The 18,941-nt window shown below is 42.2% G+C and overlaps 1 protein-coding gene across 11 annotated transcripts in view; it reads right to left on the minus strand.

Annotated features, from left to right (window-relative positions):
• Positions 1 to 18,941, minus strand: part of CHD9 (chromodomain helicase DNA binding protein 9) — a 224,742-nt gene that overhangs the window by 181,730 nt on the left and 24,071 nt on the right. For 6 of the 11 annotated variants that reach the window (XM_060185536.1, XM_060185548.1, XM_060185546.1 and 3 more), the window contains exon 1: positions 13 to 75. The exons of 3 other annotated variants lie outside the window; for them this stretch is intronic. The gene's annotated coding sequence lies outside the window, so the exon portion shown is untranslated. Of the gene's footprint in view, positions 1 to 12; positions 146 to 18,941 lie in introns of those variants that run through there. 2 more of the 11 variants (XM_007538358.2, XM_060185543.1) reach the window with 2 other exon arrangements.

The raw sequence follows: 18,941 nt of genomic DNA on the forward strand, positions 1-18,941 counted from the left end.
GGCGGCACTTACCGGCTGCGCGGCCAGGCCCCCCTGTCAGCGCGGGGCCGGGAGGGAGAGGAGGGAGGAGTGAAGGGGCACCGCCTCCCCCGCGCCGCCACGCACCCGCCTGATTGGCCCAGTTCACTCCCCCAGCGCGACCCCACCAGCCCCTGCAAGCGGCACTCCGGCAGCACCGGTGCTCCATTTGCATATTTGTGCCCGAGCCGCTGATTGGTCCGGGCTCTTAGGGGCGGTGGTGACCGCTGCTGCTCCCGCCTCAGTTCCTGCCGTGTCGGGCGACCCGGGAGGGAGGATCCAATTGGTCTCTCCCCCACCCCTCCCGGCCCGACCCGACCTGGGGCGGAGGACAGCTGGAGGCGGGGTCGCCGCCCGGCTCCAACATGGCCCCGCCGCGCCACCGACCCAATCGCGGGTGCGGTTACTCCCTGAGCCCCGGGCGGCCTCAGGGTGGGGGGAAGTGTTGGGGCCGGGCGCCCTCTGGCCGGAGCGCCGGGCAGTGCAGTGGCCTGGGCTCTCTTCGCCGCCCCGCGGAGGCGCCACGTCAGGCCGCGCCCTCGCGGCGGCCTCTCCCCTCCCCGCAGCCCTTGCAGCCACGTCAGGCCCCGCGGGCACGCCTCGGCCGCGAGCTGACCGGAGGCGGGGTTGGCTGCACCCGGGACCCTTGCATGCGAGGCATCTCCCCACCTTCCCGCAACACCGAGGCTTCCTGGGCCTCCAGCTTCTTCAGCCAGCCATGCTTTCGGACCCACTTTTCTTCTCCTTACTCCCAGGGACCCCAGCGACACATGCCTGCCTGTGCAGCACAACCGGGAGCTTGGAGAGAGCGCCCGACGATGCAGCGATTCGGTCCAGGTGCTAAGCACCTGCCATGAGAAGAGGCAGCTAGCTAAAGAGAAACCCAGCCCCCAAGTCCACATCTAAAGAGAGAGAGAGGCACATGTCAAGTTGTGGAGACCTGGGTTTCAGAACCCAGTCCGATGCCGGCACACATTTGAAATTGCACCGCTGTGGAGGGAAGGAAAGAATAAAAGAAACAGGAAAAACAGAAGAGGATGACCCAAGGGTGGAGGACGATGTGCTAGAAAACCGCTGACCTGCGAAGGCGTGGGGACACCTGGGTTCCCTCATGCTCTTGTCACTCAATTAAACAAGTGACCCACATCAAATTTTTTTTTAACTTCTTAAAACTTTTTTCCCTTTTGTTGCCCTTGTTTATCATTGTTGTTATTGTTGTTGTTATTGCTGTCATTGTTGTTGGATAGGACAGAGAGAGAAGGGGAAGACAGAGAGGGGGAGAGAAAGATAGACACCTGCAGACCTGCTTCACCGCCTGTGAAGCGACTCCCCTGCAGGTGGGGAGCCGGGGGTTCCAACCCAGATCCTTACACGGGTCCTTGCGCTTCACGCCACGTGCGCTTAACCCGCTGCGCTAAGGCCCAGCTCCCACACATCAAATCTTAAATGTGCCCCTGGCCCGTGGTTTTCTGTAAACTATAAAGCCTGGACACACAACCCTCCCCCTTTTCTAAAAGCCTTCCAGCTCTAAAGTTCTACGTGTCTCTTTTGGGCCCAGCGTTGGTGCTAATGCCTAATTAAAACTTTAAAATCCTTATTAGAGTGAGAGATGGAAGCAAACAATGAACTGTTAGCAATACAGCCATGCTATGTTTGTTCAAGACCGTTTACTATTTCAAACAGTGTGGGTAATATTTCACACTCACCTTAAAATTGACAGAAATCTCTTGAATTTCATTCCCCACATAGCACAGAGCAGTATCACTGTACCTGTTTATGCCTGAACAGAATGGAATAGCTACCTGTACAGTGAATGCTAGTTGCGGAGTAGTTTCATTCTTTATAGGCCACAAGAAGGCCTTCCAGAGTGGATCAACACAACTGTATTTAACTGAGACATTGAAGGGGCTGGAAGGAAACCCTACAGAGAAGTTACAATTACAGCTTAAGGATACTTAATAACAACCATATACTAGGATGTCAGATTGCACAGAACTTATTCATCTCTCTGCTCACAATATTACTTATTTGAATACTGCATAGTTTGCAAATTCAACCTGTTGAGTCAAATTTAAGGTCAGTTAACATCTCATATATGTGGCATCACTGAAGAGTTAAGATATCCACATAAATGAAAAGTTAGCTACACCAACACACACCTCCAGGGAAAACTCATGTTTTCTTGACTGTTTAAAAATGCCTACACTTGGTGACTAAAGAGTATTAACTATAGTTATCAACATTATTATTGATGAATGTCCTCAAAGTTACATGTATGTCCTCTAGACTGCTATTTTTGTTACTTTAAAACTTCCCTGATTTTTATGTCTTTTATCAGTTTTGCATAGTCACTTCTCCATTCTTCAACCTAATAGCCTTTTAAAAAATATTTATTTATTTATTCCTTTTTGTTGCCCTTGTTGTTTTATTGTTGTAGCTATTGTTGTCATTGTTGTTAGGACAGAGAGAAATGGAGAGAGGATGGGGAAGAGAGTGATGGGGAGAGAAAGTTAGACGCATTGCAGACCTGTTTCACCACCTGTGAAGTGACTCCCCTAAAGGTGGGGAGCCGGGGGCTCGAACTGGGATCCTTACTCCTGCCAGTCCTTGAGCTTTGCGCCACGTGCACTTAACCCACTGCGCTACCGCCTGACTCCCCCAACAGCCTTTTTACCTATTAAAAAAAAAAGAAAGAAAGAAAGAAAGAAAAAGGATGGGAGCGATGGCGCTGCAGGCTAAGCACACATAGTACTAAGCAAACTGCAAGGACCCACTCAAAGATCAAGGTTCCAGGTTCGAGTCCCTGTTCCCTGCAGGGGGGTCACTTCACAAGCGATGAAGCGGGGCTGCAGGTAGGTCTATCTTTCTCTCTCCCTCACTATCTCTTCCTCTATCCATTTCTCTGTCCTGTCCAGTAAAATGGAAAAAAAAAAAAAAAAAAGGCCATCAGGGGAGTGCATTTATAGTGCAGGCACAAGCCCCAGCGATAACCCTGGAGGCAATAAATTAATAAACAGATAAGTAAATAAATAGCCTCAAACAAATGGGGATGGGAAGATGGCTCACCCTGTCGATTGCATACTCTGCCATGCAGGAGAACCAGGGGAAATTTCACAAGCAGAGAAACAGTGCTGTGGTACCTCTCCTCTCTCTACTCTCTCTTCTCTGCCTCTCACCTTCTGTCTAAAAATAAAATAGACAGTTCCACAGAATCAGTTGAATTTTGAAGATGCAAAGCCCCAGCAAAAAAAACCTGATGGAACACACACACCACACCACCACCACCACCACCACACCTTTTTCTGTGCTGCCACAGAATGAACTCAGATTCATCTATGCATGCTACTTTTAAGCTGCTTCTCTGGCTCAATTTATGGGGTTTTTGTTTTGTTTTGTTGTTTTTTTAAGCTAATTAAAGCACAACTTAATTAGCTATCTAGTTCCCAGAACACTGTTTTTAGTGCTCTACTGTGGTGCTCTGGATTGAACCCTGGGTCGTATGCATGTGAAGTATGTGCTTTACTAATTGAGTCACCTCCTAGGTCCTTTTCCTTCCTGACTTTTTGGGCTACTATTCTACTATGAACTTGAAAATAAAAACTTTTGGGAATCAGGCGGTAACACGGCGGGTTAGGCGCAGGTGGAGCAAAGCGCAAGGACCCATGTAAGGATCCTGGTTCAAGCTCCTGGCTCCCCACCTGCAGAAGAGTCGCTTCACGGGCAGTGAAGCAGGTCTGCAGGTGTTTCTCTTTCTCTCTCCTTCTCTGTCTTCCCCTTCCCTTTCCATTGCTCTCTGTCCTATCCAACAATGACGACATCAATAACTACAACAATAATAACTACAACAATAAAAAAACAAGGGCAACAAAAAGGGAATAAGTAAATATTAAAAAAAAAACTTTGATTAGACCATCAGGTTTTGAGTAAAGACTTCCTGTGAGATTCTTCTTTGGATTAAGCATATGATTTTTTTTTTTTTAACAGAGCACTGCTCAGCTCTGGCTTATGGTGGTGCAGGGGATCGAACCTGGTACCTTGGAGCCTCAGGCATGGGAGTCTGTTTGCATAACCATTATGCTATCTACCCCTGCCTTGAGCATATGAATTTATGTGACCTGACTGCTCAGTGGCCGCATCTGGGTGACAAGTCTAGCAGATGGAGACTTGTCTCAAGTGGCCTCCCCCAGGGCTCTGTTCTGGCTCCTACACTATTTAATATTTACATCAATGACCTCCCAGAAACTTCTTCAAGGAAGTTCATCTACGCCGATGACATCTGCTGTGCAACTCAGGCATCCAAGTTCGACATCCTCGAGGAAACACTCACGAAAGACATGTCTCTGATATCTGATTACTGTAAAAAATGGGGACTAATCCCTAGCACTGCAAAAACAGTATCATCTGTTTTCCATCTACACCATGCCTCGGCCTCGCGTGAGCTTAGTGTGCAGCTTGGCGATACGAGAATCCGGCATGAAGCCCAGCCAGCCTATCTTGGCGTTACTCTCGATCGCACTCTGTCATTTCACGAACATCTCATAAAAACTGCAGCAAAGGTGGGCGCGAGGAATAACATCATTGCAAGACTGGCCAGCTCCTCATGGGGCGCGAGCGCTTCCACACTACGATCACCTACTGGCGTTATGTTATTCCACTGCAGAATACTGTGCCCCAGTATGGTTCCGTAGCCCCCATGCCCACTTGGTCGATTCCAAATTATATTCCTCCATGAGGATAATTTCTGGAACCATCCGTTCCACCCCGGTTCCATGGCTGCCAGTTCTTAGCAACATCGCCCCGCCAGATATTCCTCGGGATGCGGCATCATCTAAGTTCATTTCCCACGTCTACGCTCGACCGGACCTGCCAATATAAGCGGATATCTTCGCCCACCCTGTCCAACGCTTGACATCTCGTCATCCAATCTGGTCTCCTACACCTATACTGAACTTATCTGTTCCAGACTCTTGGAAACAGAGTTGGCAGTCAGCTGAGGTAAAGAACAAACACCTCATCACAGACCCCTGCAAGCGTCAACCCGGCTTTGACCTAGCACGTTATGATTGGGCCCTCCTCAATCGCTATCGAACAGGCCATGGCCGGTGCGCCGCTATGTTCCATCGCTGGGGAGCCAGAGATGACCCGAACTGCCCCTGCGGCTACAGACAGACTGTGACCCACATAGTCAACGACTGCCACCTCTCCAGATTCAAAGGAGGTCTCGAAACTTTACATCAGGCTCAACCTGACGCTGTTGACTGGCTATGGAAGAAGGCCAAACGCTAGAAGAAGAAGTGGCCGCTTTTCTTTTTTTTTTTTTTTAATATTAGGATTAATCTCAGTAACAGGTTTCTGGATAGGTGAATTCTGGAAAAGTTACTATAAAGGATGTCTCTACTTCATTGAATTTATTGACCAGATCAGTAAACAGTGCCATCTACATTGTAATAGAAGTCATTATCATTATCAACATCCAAATCTAGTAATAGTAACATTGGTTTACCATTTCCCTCAGGCAATGGAATATCCAGAGTCAAGTCATGTTCTCTGAGCTCCTCTATCCCAATCAAGAGTGAGAACTCCATTGCTACCTGGTCCCCTTCAAATCAAAAAGGCTCTGGGGGTCCAGGAGACAGTTCACCCAGCAGAGTGCATGCCTAGCTGTATATGAGGCCCAGCACTAGTCTTGAGCACTATGGAGAGCATCAGGGAAGCTCTATGTATGGTGGAGGCATGTTATGGTGCCTCTCCTCTGTCTCTTTCTCCCTGTATCTCAAAAATATAAAGAATGGACAAATGGGCTGAAGAAGCTACTCAGTAGTAATATTCATGTGCAGAGCCATGAATTTATTTACCCACAACACATTAAATAAAGAAGACCTTGAATCTGCCTTTGATGAATTGGTGACCTGACTCAATCAGGTGATGAAAAAATTCCATGCCATGACAGCAAGCAGTTCTCAGCATTTTGAACAAAGCAAGTGCATGTAATAGGTCTTATTTATTGAACTTTAACTAGTCCTGGGCACTGGGTTTATTTTTGTTATTTCACTTTACCATCATGACCACTTTATGAAGAAGCAACTTCTCCCATTTTACAATTAAAGTGGATCCAAAACCTTGCCCTGGTTATACCATCACAGAGATAGGACTCAAACTGAAAGCTCTCTGGTCCTAAAGACAGTAACTCTTACTATACCATATCCCTTGCTTTGGATGTAGTATGGAATTCTATCTTTATGAAATAACATTTTAGTAACTTGCAAGGGGAACAGCCCCTGTATAGGCAACACAATAAGTTGTTTTTAAAAAAAAAAAAAAAAAAAGAAAGAATTCATAATGCATACATCAAAGTTGGCACTTTAGTTCTTTCAAGTTTTGAGGTATAGGAATCAATTCTCTAATGTCTGCTTCCTTTTGTGACATAATGATATAATTAGGATCCTAAAACAGCAAATCTAAGGGTCACCCTACAGAAGTGATCTCCATGGAGTAGTCAAAACAACCTGGGGGTGAGGCTCATGTAGTCTAATATCAAAATATTTTGTTTGCTTGTTTAAAATAGAGACAGAAAGGTAGAGTGAAAGTGACCACACCACCAAACTATCCTTCAATCGAGTGGAAGCTGGGCTCAAACCTAGATCACACACATAGCAAAGCAGTACACTATCCAAGTGAGCTATTTTGCAGGGCCCTAATATCAAAACTTAACTACAAAACCATAATAATCAAGACAGTATGATACTGACATATGGAGGAGGGGCTGGATGGTGGTGCACCTGATTGAGCATGCTACCATATGCAAGTACCCAAGTTCAAGCACAGATCCCCACCTGCAGAAGGGAAGTTTCATGAGCAATAAAGCAGTGCTGCAGGTATCTCTTTTTCCCTCTCAATTTCATTCTGTCTTATCAACTAAAAAAGAAAAAGAAAGTAAAAAATGACCACCACTACTAGTAGATTCATAGTTCAGGTGACAAGTCACAGCAATAACCTCTGTGGCAATTTTAAAAGGAAGAAGGAAGAGCAGGAGAGAAGGATAAATCAAAAGAGAGAAAGAGAAACACTTGCAGTACTGATTCCTGTTTGACAAGCTTTCCCCCTGCATGTGGGAGCAGGGGCTTGAACTTGGGCCTGTATGCATGGGGTAACATGTCTGCTCTACCAAGTGCACCACTTCCTGGCCCCCTAGATAACAGCTTCTTATATATGACACCAAAAACATAACTGACAAAAGAAAATATAGATAAATTGGACTTCATTAAAAACTGTTGTGTAGAGGGGCAGGTGTTGGTGCACCCAGTATAGCAGACACGTTACCAAATGCAAGAGTCCCTAGTCCCCATCTGGAGGGGGAAAGCTTCACAAGTGGTGAAGCAAGTCTGCAGTTGTCTCTCTTTTTCCCTTTTACCCTCTACCCTATCATTTTCTCTCTGTCCCATTAAAAAAAAAAAAAAAGCTAATGTACAAGCAATGAAAAAGTAGATGAAATGAACATTAAAGTAAGTAGAAAATATCTGTGATTTAAAGAACACCCGGTAAGAAGTTGCAGAGGGGGGCCGGGTGATTTAAAGAATACCCGGTAAGAAGTTGTAGAAGGGGCCGGCCCTTCCCTTTAGATTTCTGGCTATCTCTATCAAATAAAATAAAGATTAAAAAAAAAGAATAAGTTGCAGAGGATTAAGAAGATAGCCTGTCAGAGCACTGACTGACATGTTCTAGAAGCCCCTGGTTCAATCCTTGACACAACCTTAAGCCAGAGATGAGTAGTGATCTGTTCCTCCCTCTCTCCCTCCCTTCCTTCCTTCCTTTCTTTCCCTCCTGTCATTTTTCTCTATCTTATAAAAAATTAATGAAGCATAAACAGGGATGGGGAGATAGGTCATCCAGTAGAGCCCAAACATTACAATGCCTGGGGCCCTGGTTTGAACTCCAGGACCACACATGAGAGCACCATGGACAATGTCTCTCCTCTTTCTCTTTCTGTAGTGATCTCTCCTCTCTTCTCTCTCAAAAAAGTAATGGACAATTTAAATAGGGAGGCTTCTGGAGGTACCACACATATGTGACATCCCAATTATTCTCTGACATCTCAAAAAAAAAAAAAAAAAGGAAAGAAAAGAAGAAAGGATAAACCCACAGAAACAGAGAAAATATTTGCAAATAAAACATGTGTTAAAGATTTAGAATCCAGACTGTATAAAGAGCTCCTAAAATTCAACAATAGAAGATGATCCCATTTTTAAATATACAAGATATAGTATAGCTCCCCAATGAAGATATGCAAATAGTCAACGAGGACATACTTCAGTCACAATTAAAGATATGCAAATCAAGGTAACAATATGTATGTCAAAGCCATTAGGATGGTTTTAATAAAAGGAAGTAATATGTATTGAAAAGAATGGAAGCCCTCCTACACTGCTAGTTGGAATGTAAGATGGCACAGTCATTTTGGAAAATAACTCTTCAAAAGTTAAACATAGTTATTCTAAGACCCATCAATCCCCTCTCCATGAACACATATACCCATGCTTACACACAAATGTTCATAGCAGTATGATTAATAATAAATAGTGCCCAGAATGGAAAAAAACCCAAATGTCCATCAATTTATGAATGTGTAAACAATAGTAGCACATTTATGCAGGGGAATACTATTCTGCCATAAAAAAAAGAATTAAGGAGGGGGCTGGGCAGTAGCACAGCGGGTTAAGTGCACATGGTGCAAAGAACAAGGACCAATATAAGGATCCAGGTTTGAGCACCCAACTCCCCACCTGCAGGGAGGTTGCGTCGCAAGCGGTGAAGCAGGTCTACAGGTGTCTATCTTTCTCTCTGTCTCCTCCTCCTTTCTCGATTTCTCTCTGTTCTATCCAGCAACAACAACAGCTATCACAACAATAACAATAATAATCACAACAAGGGCAATAAGGGTATCAAAATGGGAAAAATAGCCTCCAGGAGCAGTGGATTAGTAGTGTTGGCACCAAGCCAATAACCCCAGAGGGAAAAAAATTAAGTACTAATGAATGAACATTGAAAGCATCACACAAAGTGATAAAAGCCTGATAAAAGTCAAGTACAGTCACATGATCATGTTGAGTGAAATAAGTCAGAAACAGAAGGATGAATATGGGATGATCTCACTCTCAGGCAGAAGTTGAAAAACAAGATCAGAAAAGAAAACACAAGTAGAACCTGAAATGGAATTGGCATATTGCACCCAAGTAAAAGACTCTGAGGTGGGTGGGTGGGAAGAATACAGGTCCATGAAGGATGATAAATGACATAGTGGAGGTTGTATTGTTAAATGGGAAACTGGGGAATGTTATGCATGTACAAACTATTGTATATACTGTTGAATGTAGAACATTAATTCCCCAATAAAGAAATAAATTTAAAAAAACAGTCACATGTAGTGTAATTAATTTATATGAAGTACTCAGAGTAAGCAAATCTATAGAGACCAAAAGTAAACTAGTGGTTACCTAGGGTTGGGCTGGGGGGGAAGGAGATAAAGAATAGAGAATGATTGCTAACAGGTGATTTTGAGGGTTGATGACAATGTTCTAAAATTAGACATGGTGATGGTTGCACAACCGTGGATATACTACATACCACCGAAGTGTAAATTTTGTGATAAGTAAATACTATCTTGGACTGAGGAGATAGCATACTGATTACTGGTTATGCAAAAAGACTTTTATGCCTAAGGCTCCAAAGGTAAAGGTTCAATTCCCCAAATCATCATAAACCAGAGCTGAGCAGTGCTCTGGTGGGGGGGGGGGGGATGTAAATACTACCTCAATAGAGTTGCTTTTGTTTGTTTTTTTCTTGCCAGGGCTTCTTATTCTTGGCAGGCTGTTTTTCCATTTAATTTATGGAAGAGACAGAGAGGAAGAGAAAGACCGTGCTAGAGATCTGGGGCTGGGTGGTGGTGCACCTGGTTAAGTACACACATCATCACACACAAGGACCCAGGTTCGAGCCCCCACTTCCCATCTGAAGAGGACCCACTTCACAAGCAGTGAAGCAGGGCTGTAGGTGTCTGTCTTTCTCCCTCTCTATCTCCTCTTTCAATTTCTCTCTGTCCTGTCAAATAATAATAAAAAAAAAAAAAGGTAAAAATGGCCACCAGGAGCAATGAATTCATCCATCTGGAGGCAAAAAAAAAAAGAGAGAGAGAATGAGAGTTATCACAGCACCATTCATTCCACTGTTCAGGAAGCTACCCTTGGTGCCATACATGGTGGACAAGCTCAAACCCAGGTCCTGGAGCACAAAATAGGGTATGCACTGTACCAGATGAGTTATCTCCCAGCCCTTAATGTTTTTTAAATAATGCCTAACCCATGACTTCCAATTCTATCAAAGTATTACGTATATTATAAGTACACACAAATATGTGTGTTCATATATAAGTTCAGACAAAAGCACGAAGTTTTAGTTATATCTGTCAAATTAGTTAAGCAGTTAATGTTTAAGTTAATGTTAATGTTAACTTAGTTAATACTTTCAAGTCAAAAACTGGTATAGTGACACTATTATTTCTCATGTTGGGTTAATCAGTTTTGTGTGACATTGATAAATTTATTTAGTTCAGATGCCTACACCATGCATGTGGACCAGTTAGGTGTGGGATCAGTTACAGAAGGAAGAATTATTATTACTATAGAAATAATAGTAGATTAATAACGAATATACACTATAGCAAATATTTGACAACTGTGTGTTTAAGTACCTTCTCACTCATTTTTATTGACATTTATTCACTGGTTTAGGTACTAAAGAAAATGTTCTTTCACAGACCAATGATAAGTACTTGTAAACTGTAAGGCATGCTTTTTAAATATTTCACAAACTTAAATGTATACTCATAACCTGGATGTTTTATGTTCCATTATATTATAGACCAGAACATCTTTCTGAATGATAAACAGCAGCCTGAAGAACTCAGATATTTCCCATTCTAGAACAAGAATGTAAAAGGAACTTAGAAGTTAACAGTAAGTGAAAACTAACTTCACATGAGCCTCCGGGAATTTGAAACTTCCTTAACTCAGTGAGGAACACAGGTTCTTTTGAGAATATGAGTGAAGGATGTAACTAGGAAATTCTCTAGCCTACTTTAGGCTGTTAAGCAAACAGAAAAGAGGTCTGAGTAGGCTTTTAGCTGTAACTTAAAGTGTCTGAAAGATGATTTTAAAACATGTTCAACACTGTTTTCAAATTTAGAGCCTACTATAGATAATGTCATCCAACTGATGTGCTCAGCCAGGTATCCGTTCTTCAGACTTTTACTCTTAGACCTACTTAATCGGGGGCAGATCTTACAGTCTCTACACTTTATCTAGTTGATCCCTTGCTTTTAGGCAGGAATATACTTCAAAGCATGAACCTACTTGACAGTTCAAATCTTCCACTGTTCTGATTTTATAAACAGTTGCTTCTCCTAATCTTAAAAGGTCTTCAGAAAAAAACATTTTGGTTGTTTCCTTGATAAGATAATGTTGAGTATCTATCTCCCTGTCTTTGTTTGTCTGACTCCTTTGGGTAATCTAGGCACTCGTGGAGAAGTTACGTCTAAATCAAGTTTTGAGAGATCCAATGCATAAAGAATGGGTGGTATTTTAAAAATGAATTCATTCAAGTATTAAAGGAGTGTGAATTGGCAGGTACAGTGCTGGATGCCTAGGAATGTAATGATGAACAAGACAGGCATAATTCTTCAGTCTTACAGCAATTTATGAGGAATAAATAAATATCCACTAATTAATTATTTTATTTTTATTTTATTTTTATGTGCCTCCATGGTTATTGCTGGGGCTCAGTGTCAGCACTACAAATCCACTGCTCCTGGAAGCCATTTTTCCCATTTTGTTGCCCTTGTTGTAGTTGTTATTGTTGTTGGATAGTTCAGAGAGAAATTGAGAGAGGAGGGGAAGACAGAGAGGGGGAGAGAAAGATAGATACCTGCAGACCTGCTTCACCACTTGTGAAGCGACTCCCCTATAGGTGGGGAGCTGGGGGCTTGAACTGGGATCCTTACACTGGTCCTTGCGCTTTGCACTATGTATGCTTAACTCACTGCACTACCACCCAGCCCCCTAATTAATGATTTTAAAAATTAAGTCTGATAATACTTAACTTTCATATATAATATGCTGTGATTAGTGTGCTTAAAAACCATGTATAATCCATACCACTGAGCCTAAGGACTGATGTAGACAGGCATTTTTCTAATCAATTGGTATACTTTACAGACATATGGGTACCTTATTTCAAGAAGAAAGGTTTCTTGGTACGATTTAAACTCATCTTGTCTTATTTAAGTTTCAAAAAAGACAAAATTGTTCTGGGTTTATTTTGAGTATTTCATAGTATGTTTTTCCTTATTAGTTACAACCATGACTATAATTTGTTTACCATCTTCCCCTAATTTCATTGACTAAGTTTTACACTCCTACTTATGTCTTGGGAAGAATTTATAAAATTCATCTATTATTATTAGAAATAAATCCTTTGACAATGACCACAACCTTGTTCTGTTGTTGTTGTCAGCTCGGTATTTTCATAACTTAGATGGATTTCCTAACAAAGGTCTTTTTTTTTTTTTTAGTAAGATATTTTATTTTTAATCTATATTTATTTATTTATTTATTTATTTTGCCTCCAGAGTTATTGCTGGGACTTGGTGCCTGCACTATGAATCTACTGCTCCTGGAGGCCATTTTTTCCCAATTTGTTGCCCTTGTTGTTATTGTTGCCATTGATGTTGTTGGATAGGACAGAGAGAAATCGAGAGAGGAGACAGAGATAGACATCTGCAGACCTGCTTCATCACCTGTGAAGTAACCCCCTTGCAGGTGGGGAGCCAGGGGCTAGAACTGAGATCCTTATGCCGGTCCTTACACTTTGCACCATGTGTGCTTAACCCGCTGTGCTACCACCCAACCCCTGTAAGATCATATTTTTAAAGCACTTTTAAATTGTCAGGCTGTTTTAATAATCTTGTATGTAAAAGCACTTGTGAATTATTGGAATTCTGGGACATTATGGTTGATGATCTATAATTATAGTTGTTATCTTTGCACTGAACCCCATGACTTGTTTTACAGAGGATAAGGAGCAGCATGCCAACTTGGAAAACTAATTACAGGTTATTTGAAAAAAAAAAAATCAAGAGCAGAGGGACTTTTAGAATATTATTTTCTGAAAATAAATCAATGTAGTGTTTTTCCTCTGGCTACCAGCAGATATGAAATAGGTAGAGTGACCTTAAACAATTTAAGCAGAAAACAAGGATGGGGGTGGAGGCTTGTGTTTCTGAAAACAAAAAATTCTTAAGAACACTTAGGCACACATTTAGATTCTCCAATTTTATTTTTAATTGTATAGAGACAAAGAGAAATTGATAGGGAAGGAGAGGGACAGAGGGACAGAGAAAGAAAGATACCTGCAGCACTGTTTTACTACTTGTGAAGCTTTCCTCTTTCTGGTGGGAACCAGGGACTTGAACTTGGGTCCTTGTACATTGTAACGCATACACGCGACCCAACCCGGTGCACACTGCCTAGTCTTTGATTTCTCCAGAACTTTAGGTAACTTGACAAACCTTCCACTTTCCAGAAAGTTAAACTGGGAAGAGACCTCAAAAATAGTATGTCAGAAAACTGAATGGTAAAATGAGGACAGTTCTGCCACACTGATTGGCTGTGTTCAAAGGATGGTTAGCAACAAGATAAATGACTCCAGAATTAGGCCAAATCCTCTAGATAGCTAATGTGTAGATGAACTTATTTCCTTCTCATACTTATTTCTATGTCAGTTTGCTGCTTAACTTTTTCTACAGTCAGCAATCTTGGGCTAATAATGCAGAGTCCTCTTGGTCCAACACAGGGTACCCTAGCTTTGGGAGGATACTTCTCCTTTGCAGAGTATGCACTATTTGGCATGCACTTACTGAGTGATTTGTGTAAACTGTAAGAAACGTCAAGCTGGAGCTCAATCACTATCTGCCACTTTTCTTTCCAGATAAATGAAAGTGACTGTTCTTCAAACACACCACTCTCCTTGTCATGGGACCTTTTCCACCTTCTACTCCCTTGCCTTATCATCAGATCTAGGCAGGGCTGTTCCTTCCCCTTCTGCTTTTTGCCAAAATGGCTTCTCAGAGAGGCCTTCCATGACCCCTATCTACCCAGTCTGCTTTTTTCTTTAATACTTATCACAATTCTGTTTGTCAGTTTATTCCTTATCTCTGTCCACTGCAAAAAGCAAAAAAAAAAAAAAAAAAAAAAAGCATCTGGAGGTAGAGATTGACTTGTTTCTAAAAACACTCCCAGCACTTAGAGAATAGGTGTTGAACAAATGTGTACTTTACACTGAAAAAAGTTGTTTATTCAACACACCTGTGATGTTCTGGAAAAAGAATTGTCATCTGGATTCTTTCACTAGGTTTTGAACAAGACAGTAGAAGCCTCTGTCAAAGATTCTTAGACCTGAGTGGGGGAGCTAGCATAAAGGTTATGCAGACAGACTTTTCACATCTGAGTTTCCAAGATCCCAGGTGCTAGCCCATGCACCACCATAAACCAGAGCTGAGCAGTGCTCTGGTATAAATAAATAAACAAAATTTAAAAGAAAAGAGAGAAATTCTTAGACCTTGATACATAATAGAATCACCTGGAGAACTTCAAAATTACCGGGCTTTGGAGGGTAGGTTGTGTTGACACTTATCTTGGAGAGATCTGAAACTGTGCCTCTGTGGCAATAACAGCTTTATAAATAAACATTTCCTCATCAAAATGATTTTTAAAAAATGCTGTTAAAGGGATGCAGAGGTTACATAGGCTCCTGCAATGACTATGGGCCCCAGATCAAATCAATAGGGTTTACAGGTAACAATATTTATATACTTTCCCCCATTTGGGAACTACTCTCTTCCCTGATCCAGCTTTCTAGTCCTTTTTCCAACTCTGACACAATCTTCCCAGACAATACCTCTAGCCTACCTGCATGTTGGCTGTTGGGCTCACAGAAAAATTAGTAAAGTCATGGGCCGTACTAACTTTTTCCAAAATGGAGACCACATATCTCATCTGCTATATTCTTGCCTTTAGGTTCCTGATTATTAAATATTTTGTTCTGTTTTATTTATTTATTTTACCAGAGCACTGCTCAACTCTGGCTTATGCTGACACAGGGGATTGAACCTGGGACTTTAGAGCCTCAGGCATGAGAGTCTCTTTGCATAACCATTATGCTATCTACCCCCACCCATTGTTTTATATCTTACTGCTTTTTCAGCCACTAAATTGCAGATACTACCCTGATACCAACCTGACTTCTTTGGGAATACTACCTCACAAGTGTGTCCTGGAACCCTCAGTCTAGAGAACCCTCACAAGGCTAGAAGTGGACGACCTTATAACCTTGCAATTCCTCTCCTGGGGATATATCCTGAGGAACCCAACACAGCCATCCAAAAACATCTGTGTACACATATGTTCTTAGCAGCACAACTTGTAATAGCCAAAACCTGGAAGCAACCCAGGTGTCCAATAACATGAGTGGCTGAGCAAGTTGTGGTATATATACACAATGGAATACTACTCAACTATTAAAAATGGTGACTTCACTGTTTTGAGCTGATCTTGGATGGAGCTTGAAGAAGCATGTTAAGTGAAGTAAGTCAGAAACAGAAGGATGAATATGGGATGATCTCATTCACAGGCAGAAGTTGAAAAATAAGATCAGAAGAGAAAACACAAGTAGAACCTGAACTGGAATTGGCGTATTGCACCAAAGTAAAAGACTCTGGGGTGGGGGGTGGGGAGAGAGCACAGTCTCTGGAAAAGGATGACAGAGAACCTATTGTTGTGTGGAAAACTGAGAAATATTATGTATGTACAAACTATTGTATTTACTGTTGACTGTAAAACATTAATTCCCCAGTAAAGAAATTAAAAAGAATTAATCCCCTAATAAATAAATTAATTAAAAAAAAACAGAATTCTTTGCAAAAAACAAACAAATAAAAGCAGGCCAGGCAGTGGTGAACCTGGTTGAGTACACAATCAGCAAGCTCTCTGTCCCCACCTGCAGAGGAGAAGCTTCGCAAATAGTGAAGCAGTGCTGTAGGTATCTCTCCTTCTCTCTCTCCTGATCACCTTCTTCCCTCTCCACTTCTCTTTACCCTATCAAATAAGAATAAAATTTAAAACCTTGAGTATGTTTTAAAAGTCCTTTGAGTCTTTTTACCTGCTAGTTGGAGGTAGTGAGTTCTTTGGTAAAGCCAACTAGACTTCTATATGTAATTGAATGACTTGCCTTTGAACCCTTTGTGGCAGCAACCAGATTTGCAGGGAATTTTTTTTGAGTTCTTTTCCTCAATGTTTCCAAGGACCAAAGGATGACTGGTGGAGTCACTAAGGAGAAGAGATAACTGCTGTGCTCTATCACAAGTTCAACAATGTGCCTCCCTGGAACAGACTATCAAATGGACGTTTTCCTCATGATCCAGCACAAGAAGACCACCATCTTCACAGATGCCAAGGAAAACAGCACCGTGTTTGAGCTGAAGTGTGTTGTTGAGGGCATCCTTAAGAGGGCATCCAGAGAACAGAAACTATTCAAGAATGACCAGCTCCTTGAGGACAGTATGACACTGTTAGAGTGTGGCTTCATTGGTAAAAATACCCCAGAAGAAGCCCCAGCCCTACTGAGACTGGCCTTTCTGGCAGATGAAATATCAGCCCATAGAAGCTGATCAGGAAGCCACAATAATAAATAAGCAGAGTAGTGCAAGGGCCAGCATGCTGCCCTCATGCTCCAGCAATACAAGATTTGAGGGAAGCAGGGGGCTTACCTGGAGGTGGCTCAATGGGTGAAGCGCCAGAGAGATGCTCTGGTTCAGTCTCTCATGTGTTAATTGGTAAATAAAAATTGCAGTCTGGGAGCAGGCATAGTCAGTGCTACAGTATCATACTTAACCCAAAAAGTCCTGAGTCTTACCGCAGGTAGTACATGTACCAGAGTAATACTGTGGTATTTTCTCCCTCCCTCTTCTCTTATGCTAATCAACAGATTTTTTTTTTTTTTTTTTTTTTTTTTTTAGTCACAGCACTGCTCAGCTCTGGTTTATGTTGGTGCCAGGGATTGAATCTGGGATTTTGGTGACTAAGGCATGAGAGTCTCTTTGCAGAACCATTATGCTATCTCCCCTTGCCCTCAAACAGACCTTTTAAATAAATAATAAATAGTAAATAAATGAAAATATGTGGTTGTGTCTGCCTAGAGAGTTTCTAAAACTTTGCATGGAGCTATGCAGTGCCATATCTGGTTGAGCACATATGTTACCATATTCAAGGGCTTGGGTGCAAAACCCCAGTTCCCACCTGCAGTGGGAGAAGCTTCACAAGTGATAAAAGTAGTACTGCAAGTGTTTTCTTTCTTTTTTTTCCTTCAGGGTTATCTCTGGGGCTCAGCACCACTGTTACTGTAGGCCATTTCCCCCATTTTTTTATAAGGTAGGACAGAACTTGAGAGAGGAGAAAAGACAGACACCTACTTCACTGTTTGTGAAGTGATCCCTACCCACCCTCCCCGCAGATGGGGAGCTGAGGGCTTGAATTGGATTTCTTTCACGGGGCTATGTGTGCTGGCCCCCCTGCAAGTGTGTTTCTCCCTATCTCCTCCTTCCCTATAAATTTCTCTCTGGTTCTATCCAATAAATAAATTATAAATGTGGCGCAAAGCATAAGGACTGGCGGTCCTGGTTCGAGGCCCTGGCTCCCCACCCCTGCAGGGGAATCGCTTCACAGGCGGTGAAGCAAGTCTGCAGGTGTCTTTCTCTCCCCTTTTCTGTCTTCCCCTCCTCTCTCCATTTCTTTCAACGACAGCAATAACAATAACTACAACAAGGGCAACAAAAAGGAATAAATACTTTCTTAAAAAAATTAATTAATTAAAAAAAAAAGTTCTTTTACTAAAATTGTGTAGCCAAGGCAGGAAAATACTGTTCAAAGCAGCACTGAACTAATTACCTATCAAGTTCTTATTCTCCAAGTAAGTCACCTTTGCCTATTGATAGATTACCCTTGTGACTTCTAAATATCTGCCTCATTTGATAGTCTGTGATTACAAATCACGTGAAAAGTTAACCTTTCAGGAGAGAGAAAAGGCATCCATAGAACCTAGGTTCAGGGAGTCGGGCAGTAGCGCAGCGGATTAAGTATACGTGGCGCAAAGCACAAGGACTGTCATAAGGATCTAGGTTCGAGCCCCCGCTCCCCACCTGCAGGGGAGTCGCTTCACAGGTGGTGAAGCAGGTCTGCAGGTTTCTATTGTTCTCTCGCCCTCTCTGTCTTCCCCTCCTCTCTCCATTTCTCTCTGCCCTATCCAACAGCAAACGACATCAACAGTAACAATAATAACTACAACAAGGCTACAATAACAAGGGCAGCAAAAGGGGGGGAAATGGCCTTCAGGAGCAGTTGATTCATGGTGCAGGCACTGAGCCCCAGCAATAACCCTGAAGGCAAAAAAAAAAAAAAAAAAAAAAGAAGAAGAAGAAGTACATCATCAGAGCTGGGGAAATGACTGGATGGTTGAGCACATACCTTACTCAGACTATAGGCCCTAGTTTCAATCCTTGACACCACATGACAGAGCGAAAAAACATAACCAGTGTAATTCCGTGGATGGTGGAGTGGTATTTTGATTGCCCTCCTGATTCCATTCCCCAAGGTATAAAAAATTTATAAAATAAAGGCCAACAAAATATTTTTGCCCTGTGCACAACCCAGGTTTGAGCCCGGCTCCCATTGTATAAAAGGAAGTTTTCAGTGCTTTGGTCTCTCTCTCTTTACCTTTTTGTTCCTCTAAAAAAATAAAATAAAATAAAATAAAAATTGGGC

The sequence above is a fragment of the Erinaceus europaeus genome, chromosome 2 (assembly GCF_950295315.1).
Source record: "Erinaceus europaeus chromosome 2, mEriEur2.1, whole genome shotgun sequence".
Lineage (NCBI taxonomy): Eukaryota > Metazoa > Chordata > Mammalia > Eulipotyphla > Erinaceidae > Erinaceus > Erinaceus europaeus.